The sequence below is a fragment of the Tamandua tetradactyla genome, chromosome 9, assembly GCF_023851605.1.
Source record: "Tamandua tetradactyla isolate mTamTet1 chromosome 9, mTamTet1.pri, whole genome shotgun sequence".
NCBI classification, from domain to species: Eukaryota; Metazoa; Chordata; class Mammalia; order Pilosa; family Myrmecophagidae; genus Tamandua; species Tamandua tetradactyla.
In genome coordinates, this window is record NC_135335.1 from 106,466,956 (window position 1) to 106,486,218 (window position 19,263).

The window sequence follows — 19,263 nt, forward strand, 5'->3', positions numbered from 1 at the left end:
GCATTTCAAATTGGGCATGCTGGAATTTGGCTTCAATTATCTCATGATTTTGCCCTTGTGATTAATTTCTCTTACCAGAGTGAATGAATATGCATGTTCTTTATAAGAGTGACAAACAGCGATTTTGTTTTGCAAACCAAAATGACATTGCTCTCCACCATCTCTCTTTAGTTAAACAAACAAAAAAAAAGGCAAACATTAAGCATGTTTAAGTATTTTTGCTGTCAGGGCTCTTTTTAACCTCATCCCTTATCGTGTAGGTGAGTCATGATGAAAATAACAAATGCGTGTTACTAATTGTGCGGCATATCAGTGCTGGGCTACGTAATGTGCTGTTTGCAGAAAAGGAAGGAGCCTAGCACATGATTATTCTTATCAAAGATCTTATCAATTTTAAGAGACAGACCTAAACTACATAAAATAACAGTGAGAAATACCAAACTTGTTTCCTTGTTACCTTGTAACAGGAATAACGAAAGGCCCAGAGGCAGGAAGGATCATCGTAGGTATTTGGGACAAGAAGACACATGTGGAAGAACAAAAAGGGCGTAAGTATTGGGGAGAAGTGCCTCTCAGGGAAACTGAGGCTCCACGAGGATGTGTTTTATATGAAAGAAGGAGGGCAAAGAGAAGGGTAAGAGGAAAGCAGATTTAAGATGTGGAGAAAGAAGAAATGGTTCATGGAAACTGAGTCATTAAAATACAAGATGGGTAAGAGGTACAAAAAGGCACAGGTTTACTACACAGTTTTCATTTTTAAATGACTAGAACTCTTTTAAGTCCTTAAATTTCAACTAGCCATTTATTAAATTATATCAACAATTTGTCTACGTTGATGTTTTGAGAGATACAGAAGATGTGAGACATGACATCCAGGAGTGAAGTTCTGTCTGGCACCATGGGATCGACAATGCCTACCTGGCCAAAAGGGGGAAAAGTGCTGTGGCAAAATGAGGTATCAGTGGCTGAGAGAGTTCAGTTAGAGTCAAGAGGTTATTATGGAGTCTACTTTTATGAAAACTTCCGCTAGGTAATGCTATTTATCATGGTTTCCCAAACCCCAACCAAGACCATTCCTGCCAGCCCTAAAGAACACCTGGGACTTTATCTGAGATTATACAAAATTCCATGCACTATGCTTACTTTCTAGAAGCCTACAACCTACAGATGAGTTCCTAGGTGAGCCCTGAAACCTAAAGGGGCCAGCCGCTCCAGAAGATCAACTAGTGTCATCCCCCATCCCATGCTATCCCATGTTATTGACAGCCATTTCCAACATGAAAAAGTTAGAATGGGCATAGCCCAAATACCCCTGAAGATTAGGAGAAAGATCACAGGAGTCATAACACAGAATATAGGATTTAACAACTCAGTATGAGTGCTGAATCATTATATTGATATTTCTTTTAGTCTCCAGTGTCTTGTAGCAGCTAGAAGAAAAAACCTAAAATGGTGGAGCTGTAGCCCATACCAAACTCTGAAATCTGTTCTGTATTTCTTACAGTGGGCTTTTGAAATTTAGTGCTTTATATATATATATACGTTACCTTCCACAATGAAAAAATATTTAAAAAAACAAAGATGAAGACGAGCCATTCACAACCAAGGAAACATTTGTAAGATTTGGGGAACCCCTCAGTGTTAAAGACTGGCAAAGAATTGTTCCTTTAGATATACATACAAGGCATACTTAAATTTCTAAATCCCTGACATTGATTGAGAAATGGGCTGGCACCATGAGGATTCATCACAATTAAGTAGGTATATTTCAAGACAGCCAAAGGAACCAAAGGAGACCACTCCTAAGAAAATCCCCACTGCAAAATAAAACCAGTGGAAAATTAAGGCAGGACAGAAGTGATAGTAAAAGAAGTGAAGTTGAAGATGGGGCGCTGAGTATGAAGATGGGGAGGAAGGTAGCTGGAGGGAGCAGGTATCTTGTTTTTACATAAATGCATCCCTGATGTCTGAGCACGGGAATGTGACCCAGCTTTCAGAAAGTAGGCACGTCAGAGTAAGAATGGGACTTTGATACCTGACCGTTTACTCTTTTGCCATTAATAATATGTAACCTTGGCTTGGCATGGAGGGGAGACAAACGATGATTTTCACAGGTACAAGGACAACGTGATTTTCATCTCCTATTACTAGGCCATTTTCATCTCTTGCCTTGACTACAGAGATCACTTCCTAAATGGCCTTGTTCATCTACACTTCCGCCTCTGCACGCCATTCTCCACTGGCTAATCCCAGCGGTTTCTAAGTTCCCCTTGAGCAAATGCCAAACAGCTTTATTACCTCTTTCCTATATTTCTTTCTCTGTTCCCTACCGCCACCCCAATATTCACAAAATTTCCTGATGATAGTTTAAAAGTCACCTGTTCTAACACCATCCCTGCCCTTTCCCCATCCCCTACAATTATGTTATGTTCCCTCTTATAGGGTCCTGAGGCAAACTCCTGCCCTATATTATATTTGAAGTACTGGAATTCTATATCTGTCTTGCCCCAGAATTCACCAAAGAGCCTGATACATGGTAAGCTTTTAAATATTTGTTAATTGTTGAAGGTTGAATGTTGACCATTGATGAACATGAAAATATAAAGATACGTGTTACTATAAAAGTAAACTTTACATTAATTTACATTTCAGATGCAGTGCAGTTGGCTTTCTCCGGTTCTCAGCTATGTTTAAAAACAAAGCAAAAAACATCAAATGACTAGGAACACGGTTTCCTTGAGACTAAAAGAAAAGGAAACTCAGGTTTGGAATTATAATCCAGCATTGTATAATGTCCCCCATTCACAGCTTCAGAAAGTAAGTACAACTTAACCAAAATAAGATTCATGTAAAATATATTTGAGAATGGATTCAGGTCCTAAAAGAAAAAATGAAATTTACTTGGAATGGCCACTTTGATGACTATTATTTGAGTGCTGATTCTTGAACTAAGATAACCATAGAACAATGTGACAAGAATTAAATTTAAAAGGGTGCTTCTTTGGAGTGAAGTCTGAAAGCAAATCACATGAATCAGGGTAAATACACATATACGCATGCTAGTAGTACTGGAGAGCCCTTCACTCTTCTATAAACCCAAATCTCAGATACTGTTACTAACCACATATAAACAAGTTCACTGCCCACTATTTTACACAAACATCAATCAAGTAGCAAGTAAGAGAAGGTGGTTTCCCCAGGTCGGAGTTACTTCCTGGTGTGCCGGAGATATTTGAGCTGCACATTAACTAACTCATGTAAAGCCACCAGAATAACTCTTAATGCACCAAAGCAAAATCTGAGACTTTTTTCTTTCCAAGGGAGCTGGAGAAATCACCAAAAATTAGCACTTGCTCTTATTAAAGTGTGAATTCCAGGCAAAGAAGCTTGTAATAGAGTGATGTCACCTTAACATTTTACATGAACAACCTAGAGGATATGATTTGATAATACCTGCTATTTTCACACCATGGCACAAAGAGAACTTCCTTGCCTTACTACAGGGCTCTTCTGCGACAGAGATGTATTTCTGTTAGCCTGAGTAAAAATGACCTTTAAAAGGGACAAAAAAAAAAAAAAAGGTTAGGAGCAAATTGACTTTCCAAGATTCACAAGGCATAGAGTGTAAAAGAAGTTTTTAGTCATGGAACAGAACATCTTCTATCACAGTTAATATGAATATTTATGAAGCACCATCTGAAGGCTTAACACAGTGCCTGCTCCATTAGCTTATAATTTAATTAGGCCTAAATGCAAATCCTCTGATTTAGGGTAGTCTGCTTTTGAGATGGATGCCAACCTGCCATTGTCAGCAGCCCTCTCTTTCCTGCCTCTCACTTCTCTTTTCCTCTCACTTATATTCATACACTTTGCTTCCCCCTCCCCATTCTTTTCTTCACTGAAAGGATGTAAATCAAGTTCCACCTGTAAAAGCATAAGCCTGTTGTGGTCAGTATAAAAGTTTAAAACCCATACATGTGGTTTCTTCCTGCAGATTACAGACAGATTCTGTGAATGTTCATAGATAATCAATCTAACATATTTGAACAGTGACAAATATCAGTTTGGAACCATGGACACATCCCTAGGATATTTATGCAAACTGAGCGCTAAATAGATTTCTGTGTTTGCATTTGAAATTCACATGTCTGGATTTCCTGTCCAGCCATCCTGAGATAGCTGTTTATCTGTCCTGGGGTTGGTTCATCAATCCAGATTCCCTACAGGATAAGATGCTGCATCTGACCCTGCACTATATTCACTCTCAGAAGACCTCAGCCATATCAGGATCAAAGAGGAATATTCTCTATATCAGTGAGTAGAAAACAAGCTGCCCCTCCAAAATTACTTAATCACTTTGATAAGTAGCTTTATAAAATATAAATAAGATTCCACTTCCCAATAATGCACTCTTGCAGTCATAAACATTTTTTTCCTTTTTAAGTAGCATTGACAATAGATTTGTTATGTGCAGCAAAAATGCCATACCATGGCTTCCTGTGCTACACACTGGAGTGTGCTGAGCACCCCGAGGCAATGCAAGACTGATCTCTAGAAAAACATGCATGAATAGCACTTCAGGGCCTGCAGACCCACAGAAGCAGACTGCACAGGCCCTGACAAAGCCTACACTGCAGCCCAATGTACAAACCACAATGAATCAGTGAGAAACTTATTACTACTTTCAATATCAAATGCTGTCTATTTTAAGCTTTGAAATCTCTGCACCATACTTTGCAGGCACTCATCGACAACAGTAAAGGGGAGCAGCCAGGGGCAGACACAAACAGACGTCATCTTCTAACTGTCAGTGTCTTGCTGGTTTAACTAGAGAACATTAAAATTGGGAGCTATGATTTTAAAAAGTGTTTCCTTGCTCTGATGCCTATTTCCTCTCAGCTTCTCCTTTAGATCAAGGCAGGGGAAGCTAAACTCTGATATGCTTTTATTTAGAACAATCACTGCTCCAGGAAGTGAGATTGTCTTGTTACCTAATGCCACAGGAAATCTGAGTGCTGATCAACCTTTAACATGGCCACAAGAACATTTTCCCACAGCTTAATCTCATTTCTTGGCTGTCATTTTGTGTTTACATAGGCATTCCTCTATTGATAGACATTTTATTCATTTGCATTTTTCACTATCGCAAATAATACTTTGGGGACTTGCTAAATTAACAAAATTATGTATTATGTCAAAATAAAAGCTTAGAGCAGAAATATCAGAGGAAAAAACCCAGATGTTTAAAATATCTACATTCCTACTAACTCTGAAATAACTATTGAGTGGTTTGGTGGTTTATGTGTGTGTGTGTGTGTGTGTGTGTGTGTGTGTGTGTGTGTTGATACATTCATCCTTTTCTGCCTATATGTATTAGCATATATGTAATGAAATGACATTAATTTATAAAACTGTTTGGCACTAGACGTACTTTGGGGAGGGGTTAGGGGTGCATGGTCCAGGAATTGAACCCAAGTCTCCCACATGGAAAGCAAGCATTCTACCACTGAACTATTCGTGCACCCTCTTGAACATACTGTTTTTTTCTAACACCTTTAAACTTTTTACATTGTATAGTATAACATATATACAATGCAAAGAAAATAAATAAGCAATATTTTTCAAAGCACTCTTCAAATAGTGGTTACAGGATAGATCCCAGAGTTTCTCATGGGCTACCATATGATCCTCTCATATTTTTCCTTCTAGCTGCCCCAGAATATAGGTAGGTAGAGGGCTTAAATATTTATCATCACAATTGACTTTTTTTTTCCTTCTTTTTTTGTGAACAATAACATATATACAAAAAGGAAGACTTTTTTTTTTTTTTAAACATGGGCAGGCACTGGGAATCGAACCCAGGTCTCGGGCATTACAGGCAAAAACTCTGCCACTGAGCCATTGTGGCCTACCCCATACTTTAAAATTTTATTTTATTTTATTTTATTTTATTTTATTTTTTTGCATGGAGAGGCACTAGGAATCGAACCTGAGTCTCCAGCAAGGTGGGCAAGAATTCTGCCACTGAGCCATGGTCATACCACTCTTAAACATATGTTTTAAATATGTGTGTTTTTTTTTTTTCAAAAAAAAAGAGATTTTGAAGTATTCAAAACACTATCATTTTTTTTTCCAGCACTCTGTTAAAAAAATTCTTTTTTCTTTTTTTAATTATCAAAGGAAAGTATATTATAGCAGGCAAAGAAAAAGTTTGCTTGAAAGATATCCTCCTAACATTTGGGAAAGAGAATTGAATGGATAAGACTTGATGTACTTGATTGAAATGAGATAAAGTAAAATTAGCTTCAAATATTTCAAGTCTTCTTAATAAAGTAAAAGATAACCCCCTTCCTATTCCTTCAAAAAGATTTTATGCTTAAGGAGTTAAGGTACCTTCAGCTGAAAGGAATAATTTAATGGCCTTGCTTTGAAATTGCATATCAAATTCCTCCTGCTTTGATTCTGCTTTTTCAGACATTTAATTAGCTAGAGTCACTATGGCAAGGGATTTGCGTATAATTTTATTGAGTCACCCATTTCTGAGTCATCTATGTCTGATTTGTTTTGAAACCATATGCAAGCTATTTGGCTAACATACATTCACTATGGGCTAGGAACTCAAATAGATAAATGACTTCAGCCTTGTCTGATGCACCCTTACCTTCATCTGAACATTCTTTTCTGCTAACAAAATTATAGTTTCATTTATTAAAAGGCATTGTCTAAGCATCCTTCTATTATATCTGAAACCAACTCCCCAACTTTCCCCTTTGTATGTCAGCCAGCAACCATCATCCAAAGTAAAAAAAGTATTTATTATATTCTTAAAGGTAAGCAAAACCCTGAAGAGAGAATAGAAGCTCCCCTACAGAAGAAATGTGTAATCTAAAAGGGGGATTTAATAAAGTTATATATTTGAGTACACATAAATATATGCCAGAAACAAATTCATACTTTAAATCAGTTAAAGAGATCCTAAAAAATAATTGAGGACACAGAGACAAACTTTATTAGGGGAATGGATGTGGTTTAGGGAAGGAATAAGGTGACTTCCAGCTGGGCAGGACAGCTAATAGAATGGATGACAGAATCAGAATATAGTGGCCCACATCTAACAAGATGGAGTTAAATAGGAACACATTTGAAGTACTGCCCTTTGGTTAAAACAAAAACATCCAACTGAGCAGCTACCTAAGGGAGGGGGAAAGAGGTGGTGGCTCAATTGAACACTTTCAATTAAGTGATACCATCACGACAACAGGATGTAGAAGACCAAGTATCAGTGTGATCTAAAGTCACATTCATTAATAAAGACTACCTAAGATGAGGTATTAAAAAAAAAAGAAAGTATCTGATGTTCGGAACTAATTGGGTTACATCTGGAATCATACTCCCATCTCTAGGCCACAAACTTAGAACTAAGAAATAGTAGCTTGTCTAAAGGTGAATTACCAGGATGGAAAAACAAGATCATAAAATAAGGATATTTAATCTAAGAGCCAGAGCGCAGAGGGAACAAGTCTTAGGGCTAAGGATATGAAAGAATGTCAAACGAAAATGGAATTACACTTACCCCATGTGTCTCAGAGCTTCAGAAGTAGGAGCAATGCTACTTTGAAGGTTTGTGGAGGTAGAAGTTAGTTTAGTGGAAGAGCTAAGTCAATAACTTACAGCTGGCCAACAACACATAGACACTGCCCAGGGGAACCATGAGTTCTCTCTATGGAGGGTCAAGGACTGACACTTGATGAATCGATTCATACTTGCATTAGCACTAAACCAGAGGACAGTGGTACCTTATTTCAATCAGAAAGTTCTGATTCACTGAGACGTTTGCACCCTTCTTTGTTTTCCTCTGCACCCCCAATTTACCTTTCTTTGAGCTAATTAAATCTCTACATGATATACCACTCAATTGAAACTATTATATCTTCAAAAAGAGGTTGACCAATTTAAGAATTTGAAATATAAACAACATAGGGCCAAAAGGTTTGGTCAACTCTCAAAGGTATGACACTAACTACTTATATTCTGTAGCAATATTCTGAGTCATGAGACACTGAACTCCCTTGATGAAAATAGCTTCTCATAATATGACATTCCACAGCACTGAATTCAGAATAATGTGATTTCACATAGACCTGCCACGCTCTAAAGAACATAAAATAGCTGGTGGTGCAATTCATAAAGAGAATCCAAGGTATTGCCCCTGGACAGGGCTTCTCACACATATGAATCACTGGGGATCTTGTTAAAATACAGATTCTGACCAAGTAGATCTAAAATGCCCAATAATATGCATTTCTACCAAGCTCCCAAATAAAGTTCACTCTGCTAGTCAGTGCACCAAACTTTGAGTAGCAGAGTGAGGCATACTTCCCATGAATCATCAGTGCAGAATATTAATATGCCAGTAATTATCAGGCTATTTCTTTGCTTTATATATTAGCATTTCTACTGACATACTAAATCAGTAGAATTTCTTTAAAAATTTAAAAAATTAAAATTAAATTATATTTACTTTTTTTAATTAAAAGATGATATAATAAAACATTAAAAATAAATCAGAGAGGGCAGTGCGATAGTGGCTCAGTGGCAGAATTCTCGCCTACCATGCCGGAGACCCAGATTCGATTCCCAGAGACTGCCCATGCAAAAAAAAAAAAAAAAAATCAGAGAGCCAGTTTATTTTGTAAGTACTTAGGAGCACGGCCATACAAAATCATTGACTTGGCCTTCACGAAGTATCAACAGACAATTATATCAAGATGCACAGTGAACATTCAGTTGAATCAGCAGCCTGATTTTGTTTTTACTTACTTACCAAATGAATGTTCTGATAATAAAATGATTATAAGAGTTCTTTTGAATTGTACAAAATTGTCATTCTGTATAATAAAACAAAACTACATTCAGTTTCAGACAGTCTGAGATCCCTTTGCTACATTATTGGTGGATAACGATGGTGAGTAGATGGTCCAAATGACTCAAGCCTGAATGTCCCCACAATGTGCATTTCAGACCAAATTTTAAGGGATTTAAATATAGTACGAATGAACTGGTATTGAATTTTTTCATGTATTCTCAAGAAAATATGAAAAAGTGCATGATGTTATTTAGACAAGCTACTTACTTATAGAAAAATCAGAATGCCATCTATCAAGCATTAAGCCTTTTTCCTAAATCATCATGCACAGTTATTGGGGGAATCTTAGATATTCTAGAATGCTAATTGTTATCTTAATATTGATATTCAGGATCAGATCATGCAGGGTCATTGTCCAAGGGCGAGAGCCTCAGGCTTCCTGTTGTCTTTGTCTGAAATGGTCTTTTCCTTCACCCACTTCAAGTCGGATACTTCCTTTCTCATTCCCTGATTTAGTCTCTTAAACATCTATCATTAACATAAAATATATTCTATCTTTTTCTTTGAATAGTCTCCTCCAGATTAGCTTTCTATTGCAGCTATAGAAAATTGCCAGAAATTTAGTAGCTCCAAAACTAAAAATGTATTATCTTAGTTCTGTAGGTCAGAAACCCAACACAGATCTCACTGGGTTTGCTTAAAATCAAAGTATCAATAGGCTGCATTCCTTTCTGGAGGCTAGAGGTGGAAATCCATTTCCTTGCCTTTTCTAGCTTCTAGAGGCCACCTGCATTCTTTGGCTCCTAGCCCCTTCCTTTCTCTTGAAAATCAGCAATATTGCACCTCTCTGAGCCTTTTCTGTCATCATATCTCTTTCTAATACAGTGAATTGAGGTTCTCTATTTTCAAGGACTCATGTGATTACATTGGGCCTACCTGGATAATCTAGGATAATTTCCTATCTCAAGGTTGATGTCGTCAGTCATATCTGTTAAGTCCCTTTTTCCATGTTTGGTAACATATTCACAGATTCTAGGAATTCGGCTATAGAAAGCTTTGAGGGGAAGCGTTATTCTGCCTAAAGCACAGCCACTGATGGAAGCTCCATGAGGTCTTAGAATTTTGGTTTTGTTGTTGTGGTTGTGGTTCATTGTTGTATCCCCAGCACTTAGAATAGTCAGCACCCAGCACATAGAAGGTACTTAATACATGTTTGCTCAGTGATGGAGGAAAGCCAGCATGGGGAGATGACAATCACATATTTGAAGTGCAGGTTCCAGAACACAGGCCTTTATTAGCTGTGTTTGGTGAGTAAGCCACTTGAATTATATAAACCTTGGTCCTCATCTGAAAATAAGATAATCACTTTGTCCTCTTCACAGAGCTGCTTAGAGAAATCAGTTAATAGAATGACATTGAAATTGTCTGAAAATCCTTAGTAAACTACTTTTTAGGTTGGTCTTAATGACATTACTTAAAAAACACACAAACAAAATCAAACAGGTTCATTTAAGCGAAAAATATCTTCATTTTTTCAGGTCACAGATGCACTTTCTAGGCCTTTCAGGACTCCTGTCCAAGATGTTCAAAAATTTCTTTGGGAAAATCCCACAGTGAGGCTGCAGCCTTTTGGGGGTTTTCTTCCTGCCAGACATAGGCCATGGCTCCAGACTGAGTGCAGAGTGCTTGAACCACCTTAAGCGATGGTGCAACAACAGGGAGTTTATAGGGAGTCAGCAGGCTTTAGGCTACTTCAAGCTCTTTGATCCGCATTCCCATGTCTCTTCATTTCCCCAAGCCTTCCTTCTGGCTCAAGTCTATATTCACTGCCCATGACTAAAAGTCATTACCAAGTAGTACAATGAGGCCAAAATAAAATACTACTTCCCTTATTGTTTTTATTTCCTTAGGATAAAACTAGGTCATGAGTTGTCCAACACATTATCAAAATACTAAAACAAAAGTTTATAACCAATATTATAGCAAAGATAATAACATGCCATCAATGTCTATGGAGTCATTTGGCTGATTTTCCTGAAAACAGCAATGACAACTTTTACCATTTATTTTTAGAATATTTGTGCAAGAAAATGTGCCCCTTCCATTTTGACAAAATTTACCAATGATTTTCTTAATCCAAAATACTTTTGAAAACTGACAGCTGTCTGGAATTCTTACTAAATAGAGTGAAAACTAAAACTTTTAAGATAGAATCTTTTATTGTTTTAAAAAGTCTGTGATGTTAAGAGTAGTAAATATGTTCCTCCAGCATTGATTTAATTAAACATACTTAAAGTAGGCGAAACCCTGGGGTAGAATATGGAAATAGTTTATCTTAAAGATAAGGTCTATATTACAGCTGTCAATAATTCTTTATAAAATTTGCTGCAAAAAATAGTATGCAACTTTAATGAAAATTATTATGAATGATAAATAAAATAATACAATGCCTACAACATATGAATGTCCTTTTTTTTTTTTTTTTTTTAAAAAGTAGTTCTAGAGGAAGAGGAATGATCCAAATTATTTGATGGGTGACCCCCATCCTTTAAAATATGAGCTGAGAACCAGTCCTGTAAATTCACTATAGAATCTTGGAAAGGAATTTTCCAGAAGCAACCTAATGAGCACTTTATATTTATCAACCCATCTGACCCTTCCACAACCTTATGAAGTAAATTGCATTGGATCCCCATTTTATAGATGGAGCACAGAGATGTTAAGCCTCTTGCCTAAAGTAACACAGCTAATGAGAATCTGATACCAGCAGTAAAGAATTTAAAAAAAAAAAAAAAAGGTAGGAAACAACAGCAACCAAAAAAAAAAAAAAAAACACTACCAACAAAAGAGACTTAATAGAGATATGGTCTGCTTCTAAGCTATGACTATTTATGGACATTTGAAAATATTGATATTTGGTGACAATCAACCTATCCATTGTCAGTGAATAGGTAGTGAAAATTCAACTGTTAAAACTGTCAATGTAATGCAGTGATTATGAAAATAGGGTTCCTAGACCAGCATAATCTGAGGATTTATTAGGAGAGCAAATCTTGGGGCTCTATCACAGACCCACAGAAGCAGAAAGTTTGGGGAGGAGGCCTAGCAATCTTGTTTCTAGACTCTTCTAGGTAATTCCAATGCTTGCTAAGGTTTGACTGCCACTAATATAATGTTTAGCTGATGTGTTAGTGAATGCCTTTATATATTTTTTTACCCTAAAATATTGTACCTTACCTCTTAACACAGTAGCCTTTTTAGGTTAGATGGCGCATAGGGAAAAACACAACTGCTTGTTAAAAAGTGAAAATCTATGTTAAAAATTAGCTATGTGGGCTAAATCACATCTAAAAACCATGTAGGCAGATTATTCCAAAAAATGTGTACTTGAATCAGCTGAAAAAATGAGAGCCCCTTTTCCCCAATCCAGACCTCAAAACTCCATTTATTCTTCATTAGTTTAACTCATGTAAGTAATGTATGTAATATTAAGAAATACTTTTTAGATATTAGTTGAAAACTGGCAGGTTTCATTGGAATTCTTCTCTTATACTTTAGATTTATATTCAATGATTTATTTCTCTCATTCAACAAGTCATAAAAAACCTTGGGAGGGGGGAGCTGTTACTAAAGTAAAAACAAACATGCAAAAGAAACAAAATTCTCATTTCATCAGCTATATTTAAAAATTCCAGAATCTTAAAAAGTATAGGTATTTCCCCTTGTGCTCTGGTTTGAAAGGATGTATATCCCCTAGAAAAGCCATGTTTTAATCAAAATCCCATTTCATAAAGGTAGAATAATCCCTATTCAATACTGTATGTTTGAAACTGTAATCAGACATCTCCCTGGATGACATGATTTAGTCAAGAGTGGTTGTTAAACTGGATTAGGTGACAACATGTCTCCACCCATTTGGGTGGGTCTTGACTGGTTTACTAGAGTCCTATAAAAGACGGAACATTTTGGAGAATGCGAGAGATTCAGATAGAGCGAGCAGAACGACATAGACACGAGAAGCAGAGAGTCCACCAGCCAGTGACCTTTGGAGCTGAAGAAGGAAAACACCTCCTGGGGAGCTTCATGAAACAGGAAGCCAGGAGAAGACGCTGGTGAATGATGCCATGTTCACCACGTGCCCTTTCAGATGAGAGAGAAACTCTGTGTTCGCCATGTGCCCTTCCACTTGAGATAGAAACCCTGAACTTCATCGGCTTTCTTGAACCAAGGTATCTTTCCCTGGATGCCTTTAATCCAGGGACATTTCTATATACTTGTTTTAATTGGGACATTATCTCAGCCTTAGAACTGTAAACTGTCAACTTATTAAATTCCCCTTTTTAAAAGCCCTTCTGTTTCTGGTATATTGCATTCCAGCAGCTAGCAAACTAGAACACCTTACGAATTAAATAAGAACAAAACAAATATATTATACTGTCTGTGGCTTTATTTTAGCAATTAGAAATACCACCTTACTCACATATTAATGCTACAATAGAGGTGAAGCCAAAGCGATGAGAGAGACAAGAGAATGAAGCAACAACTCTTCCTGGAAGAAGCAGGAAGAGTGTCCCAGAAGAAGTGCATTCATACTGGGCCTTGGAACGTGAGTTTCCTGGGGAGAGAATGGGGTTGAGGACTCCCAGTATGTGGACAAGAGCACATTATTCTGAAGCAGGCTTGTGAAGTCAACATCCAAGAGATGGACTTACATCATGCAGGACTCCCTGAGTGAGGAGTTGGGTTTATTCGTAAGCCTAGGGAGAACGAATGAGAATTTCTAGGCTGTGGATTTACATAATACCATCTTTTATTAGGATGATGAGGTTTGGCTAAAGCATGAGCTCTGGACTGAATCTGAGAGACACCAGCATCAGGGAATTCTGGCAATTTCCAATTATACAAAAGGCCAGTTCAAAGCAGCAGTGGTCATGGTGATGGAGATGTGAACTTGAGAGACATTTAGGCTGGGTTTAGATGTGAGGGTGGGTGGAAAAAAATTAGGAGACAAGGTGCAATATCAGACTTCATATTAAGTATTCCTTAATACTGAATGTGATGCTTATTTTGCATTATTTTGCTTGTATAAAATGCAAATTAACCAAAAGGTTGATTGGGGCTTTTGCATTTAGATTGAAGAGAGGGGCAGCACCTCTTTCATGATCCAACTGGTGCAACTGCTCATTTCTCAAAATGATCTGAACTGGTGGAAAGTGATAACACTGGAAGGAAGAGCAGGTGTGGATATATTGCTCAATCCAAGTTCCACCAGTGGAGGTTAGTGAGCCTTTAATGCAGTGGAGTCACGGGAGTGTTAAAAGACACAGAAGCCAGAGTCCCCAGGCCCAGAACATTCTGATGTCATTGGTCTGGGCTGTCTGGTTTGGGTTTCATAGTTTTAAGAGAATTACAAGTGATTGAAAATGACTGAGAACTACTGTTTAAATATATAATTGAAAGTCTGTTTTCAATTTGGTAGTGTAGCTTTAAAGTTTCTTTCTGTTGATTTGTCTAATAATCTGTTGCAATGCTAATGAAACAAAACTGCTATATATTTACCTCCTAGGGATGCTGCAAAAACAAGTAAGATAATATGTGTGAAAGTACATTGAACTGCTACTTATTTGGGCCTTATTATCAGCACCAATGTTTTAAAATTTTCCTATAGGGAGTAAGTACTTATACAAATCACTGGGAAAATACAACAAAGTAGGACAATTTCTTCACTTTTAGCTTTGAAATTTAGGCCATAAATGTTCATAAACACTTTCCTGTCACAGTGTAAAATAATAAATATATCCCTTTTATTGACATAGCATGAACACATATATATTTTAAAAAGGCAACAGGAGAGCATAAATGCAAGCTGGATGCCAACACATTTTTGCGTGTGTGGCGGGGGTGGGGGTGGGGTGTGTGAAATTTTTCTTCTAATCTCATCCTGCTAACCCTCCTCCCCCATTTTCTTTAACAGGGGGAGGGGTTGGACCTCAGAGCATGTGCTCCCCAGTCCCCACTGAGGCTGCCTGCAACTCTGGACCAGGTTCAAGTCCTACTTTGGCCACTTCAGGACTGTGCTTTGGCTCCTTCTACTCCTCGGTACCTGCCCAGGCTGCCTGGCCTCCAAAGCCTTTTTCCAGGTGGTGTCATCTGCCAGGTGCACCCTTCCTCAGGAATTCTTGTCCAATTGCCCAAACAGGGCAAATAGGACCAGCCTCTGAAGGAGGAATTGGGAGGAGGGGATATGAAGGGGTTGAAAGCTGCCAGGGCCCCAAATTGGGCAAGTCACCTTACCTTACCTATCAGAGCTGTGAACACTGGGAATGAAAACCAAAATATGGAATGTTTCACGTATTCGCATGTCATCCACTCTCTGGGGCCATGTAATCTTCTCTGTATCATTCAGATTTTAGTATATGTGTTTGCCCAAGCCTTTCAAATGGCAGATACTGTAAATCCTAAGATTCTTGAGTTGACTTTGCCTTGCGCATACATGACACTCAGTAAAGGTTTTGTGAATGCCTGAACAACATCAGGATGTGTTGTGGTACTGTATTTTATTAAAATTGTGTTGTTTGAGGTTGGGTTGTGATGAAGACATTGATCTTTTCTAAGCTTTAAAAGACAGTGACTGAAGCTCAAGAGCAGGAAAATATGGGCAGAGGTGTAACTGAAATATTCTAAAATAATTAAAATGCCTAAAACAAAGAGTGAATATCCTAAAGAAAAATTATATGCTAATATATATACTCATGTTCTTTAGGACACTAAAGAATTAAGCATAATTTTTAAAATTATTATGAGAAAGGACAGAAAAAGAAAAACTGGTGTGAGTCAACGAAATAGTAAAAAAGAATTGTTAAATAAAAAGCCAACTGGATTATATTTTGAAATAACAGAAACAAGGAAAATGGATAGGACCTGGAAATGAAAATTTTGAATTCAAAATGTTGAGTATATCAAATACAGATACGCTCCTATCTGTGATAAAAGATTAGAAAGGGAAGATTTGTATAACTTTTAAAGATTTCCATCATGGCATGTTCAAACTAGGCAGGTCTAGTTGCATTTAAGATTCAGCTCTCTGCATTTACAATGTTTAACTTTTCCCACCTTTTCCAGATCTCTTAGATTTTAGCTTTTGAGGCACATTCCTAAGTCCTTTACTCAATTTACCCTTGCTGACTTCTTTATGTTAGTCTCCTCTTTTCTTTAACTTGAGACTAACTATTCCTACCGACATGGCTAACACTATGGGAAAAACACAGATAAGTTGAATTTCTGTGCTCTTTCTGAATGAGCTTATTCTAATGTTTACTACCATAAATTTGATTAAGCTACATGAAGTAAGACCTTCAGTCCAAAATATAATACTGCTCCATATACAGTAAGGTAGAGTAACCATTTGGTAAACTACAATAAGACCCACCCTAAATTTAAGTAGGCTTATCTTAAGTTCACAGAAGATTTAACATAGTTTACTGGATGGTTAAATATATATGTATATAAATAAATAAATAAATTTAAATATTTATATATAAACTGAGCAGTTAAGACGAAAGCCATGATAAAAACACTGTGTTAGCTGTGATAAAGCATTGATTAAAGAGATTATAGGTTCTGAGGACCTGAATTATCAAAAAAAAGAAAGAAAGGAAAAAAAAGCACAAAAAAGGATGAGACTTCCAGAAAACAGACTTTAACACTTCTGACCAATTCCCACGTGCCTGAATATAGTCTCTGTCACGCGTGAGCAGGACTTCTGCATTTCATAGAGAAGCCTCCCAACCGTTAATTAGAAAAAAGATTTACATACAGTCCTGAGAAGGTTAAATGTCCACTTAATAGACCAAAGCAATGCAGGTATTAGTAAGAACACATTTTTAGATATATATATATATTATTCTTTTCCCCTAATTTTCTAATTTTGGTAACTTGCAAGCATTAATGGGATTTGAAATTCCAATTTTTTTTTTTATGACAACTCTTGCTTCAGTATTCAAGGATTCCTTAAGGCTACTAGAAATTTGCATATCTCAGATCACCCATGGTTTCTGAAATGTTAAAAAAACATCCAAAAGTTCCTAAATATGGAGAGAATTTTAGGAAAAACATTTACAGAGATCATAATTTATGATCTTTTTCTTAAGGTTTTGACAATCATGACCCACACATGCAACTTACTCAAAAAGCAGGTTGTCTGAATTATTACAACCATATCCCAGCTGATTACCCTTCCTCTAGCCTTACATTTCTCCAGTCTAGTCTCCACAGTTCAGTAAAATCTGACACCCTCAAAGACACCCCGCTTTGCTGGAATAAAGTGCAGAATCCTTGACATGGCTTGCAAAGAAAGCCCTCTGTTTCCTGTTCCTTGCATTTTTCTCCAGCTTCATCTCCTATTATTTTCCAGCCCCTGTGCAACTGCTACTTGCCTTCCAAGCTCCTCCCAGATGGAACCACGTTCAGTCACATGACTGTGCCCAAAACTCTTACCTTAGGACTTTGCATATGCTCTTCTCTCTTCCCACCTTACCCTTCATCTGGCCAATTTCTGCTCAACCTTCAGGTTTTAATATTTCTCCCTGAACCACTCCTGACCAGGTGAGTCGCTCCACCTCATCTTTATAATTATCATGCCTTATTGCAATAGTGTTTACCGACCTATCTTTACCACTGGACCTCTGGCTTCATTGGAACTATAGCAGTGACTGTCTTGCTCATTTGTACAATCCAGGTCCATAACAGTGAGAAGCCCATATCTGTTAAGTGAAAGAATCTTAATGAAATTATATAAAAGCCACAGAATTCAGATTTCTGTTTATGCCCAAAGCTGTCCAGTGTAAGTATCACAGGCTGCCATCTTTTAACAAAGCTAAGCCCCTGTTATATAGTTTCTCTCTCTTTCTCTCTCTCTCACACACACACACAATACTATCCTTAGCTGATTCAAATTTATTTGACTCTACTTATTTCAGCCTCGGTAGAAACTGTAGGAACCATCATTATATTTAGAAGAGAATTAAATTACTAATATCGGTCTACCCATTTCTCCAAGAAAATGAAATTACTTCTCTACAGAATTAAAACACCATTTCCTTGAACTTGATGAAGAAGCCAATTTTCTTTTGTGTTTCCTGCCTCAAAAGAGAATATGTGTCTAGACAGAATATTAGTGAAGCTGTTCCATGACATACCCTTTTCTGTTAGAACAAGCGCCATTATTCCTGCAGTATTACCAAGTAGCTCACTGTACCTTTGCTTGCTTCTTTATTTCAAAAATGGAAAAAGAGACTGGGTGAAAGAAATACTATCCCCATATTCCCAAACTTAGAATTCTATTAAAGTTAACTAATTAATCTAAGTAAGTTAGCATTTATATACCCTTCTGCAAATTTCTGAACCTAGCCATCTGCACAGCACAATTCATTTAAAGAGAGACAGAACTAGTTTTAGTTCTTCAACATTTGTCCTGTGGTATTCTTTCCACCTGGGGTTCTCAATCTTTAGCATTCACCGGACTCTCTCGGAGGCCTTTTAACATGCAGCTCGATGGCCCCCAAGCCCTTAGTTTTTGATTCAGGAGGTCTGAGGTGGGATGAGAAAATCTGCATTTCCAGCAAGGTAATGCTGATGCAGCTGGCCTGGAGTTTCACACTTTGAGAACCCCCGCCTTGCACGTATAGTTTACACTAGTGAGGCATCTTTTGTCTCTATGCAGTTGTATGATGGCATTCTGACGTCCACTATTCCCATTACCCTCTTTTTAAATTTTTTTTCCATTTTTGGTCATCATTATCTAATTATTCAGTATTGCTACCTAAAATGTAAAGCATGTGCTCTGTGCTGAAATTTGATGACATAAGCAATCATTTTCCTAGAAAAAAAAAAAAAAATATATATATATATACACACACAAAAGAGGCCTATTTTGCAAGTTTAAAAAAAAACACTTCACAGATTGTTCTGAGGGGGGTTTGCCTTCAATAGCAAATATGTTTGGAATCAACTGCTATTTATTTGCTCAAGGGCCAAGCTGGCAATTACGCCGGCGCAAGGAGCAGGAGAAATTTATTTAACATGATGATGGTATAGTACTTTGTAAACTCTGGATCAATGAAGGCCACACATAAGCTCATTCTAAGTTTCAGTTTCTTTGCTCCTCTTGCCACCTCAATACCAGCTACTCATTCTGAATTCTCACAGCCACAGAGAAAGAGGAAGATTTCCACCCTGGCACATTCTCCCCCATTTAAACCATTCTAGCCTTCACTTATAAGAGCACTATTAAGTAATCCTCTTTAAATACTCTGCAGAACTAGTCATAAAGTCCACTAATAAACTGGCAATTGAGAAATTTTCTTTTTTCTCCAAAGGCTCTCCATTAACCTCCAAGT

At 37.3% G+C, this 19,263-nt stretch overlaps 1 protein-coding gene, 1 long non-coding RNA gene and 1 other non-coding gene across 23 annotated transcripts in view; 1 reads left to right on the forward strand and 2 right to left on the reverse strand.

Moving 5' to 3' along the window:
• PDE4D (phosphodiesterase 4D) overlaps nt 1–19,263 on the reverse strand; it is a 1,724,553-nt gene that overhangs the window by 584,330 nt on the left and 1,120,960 nt on the right. For 3 of the 20 annotated variants that reach the window (XM_077117228.1, XM_077117230.1, XM_077117229.1), the window contains one exon: nt 3,454–3,552. The exons of the other annotated variants lie outside the window; for them this stretch is intronic. The gene's annotated coding sequence lies outside the window, so the exon portion shown is untranslated. The remainder of the gene's footprint in view (nt 1–3,453; nt 3,553–19,263) is intronic. 20 annotated transcript variants of the gene reach the window in all.
• On the forward strand, nt 12,824–15,440 carry LOC143647341 (uncharacterized). 2 transcript variants are annotated; one of them, XR_013157985.1, is made up of 4 exons: nt 12,824–13,095; nt 13,322–13,472; nt 13,999–14,143; nt 14,841–15,440. It is a non-coding gene; the product is annotated as an uncharacterized LOC143647341 (long non-coding RNA). The 2 variants fall into 2 exon arrangements; XR_013157986.1 differs by lacking the exon at nt 13,999–14,143 and having other exon boundaries at nt 14,841–15,439.
• On the reverse strand, nt 15,198–15,299 carry LOC143647493 (U6 spliceosomal RNA). The gene has a single exon (XR_013158116.1). It is a non-coding gene; the product is annotated as a U6 spliceosomal RNA (small nuclear RNA).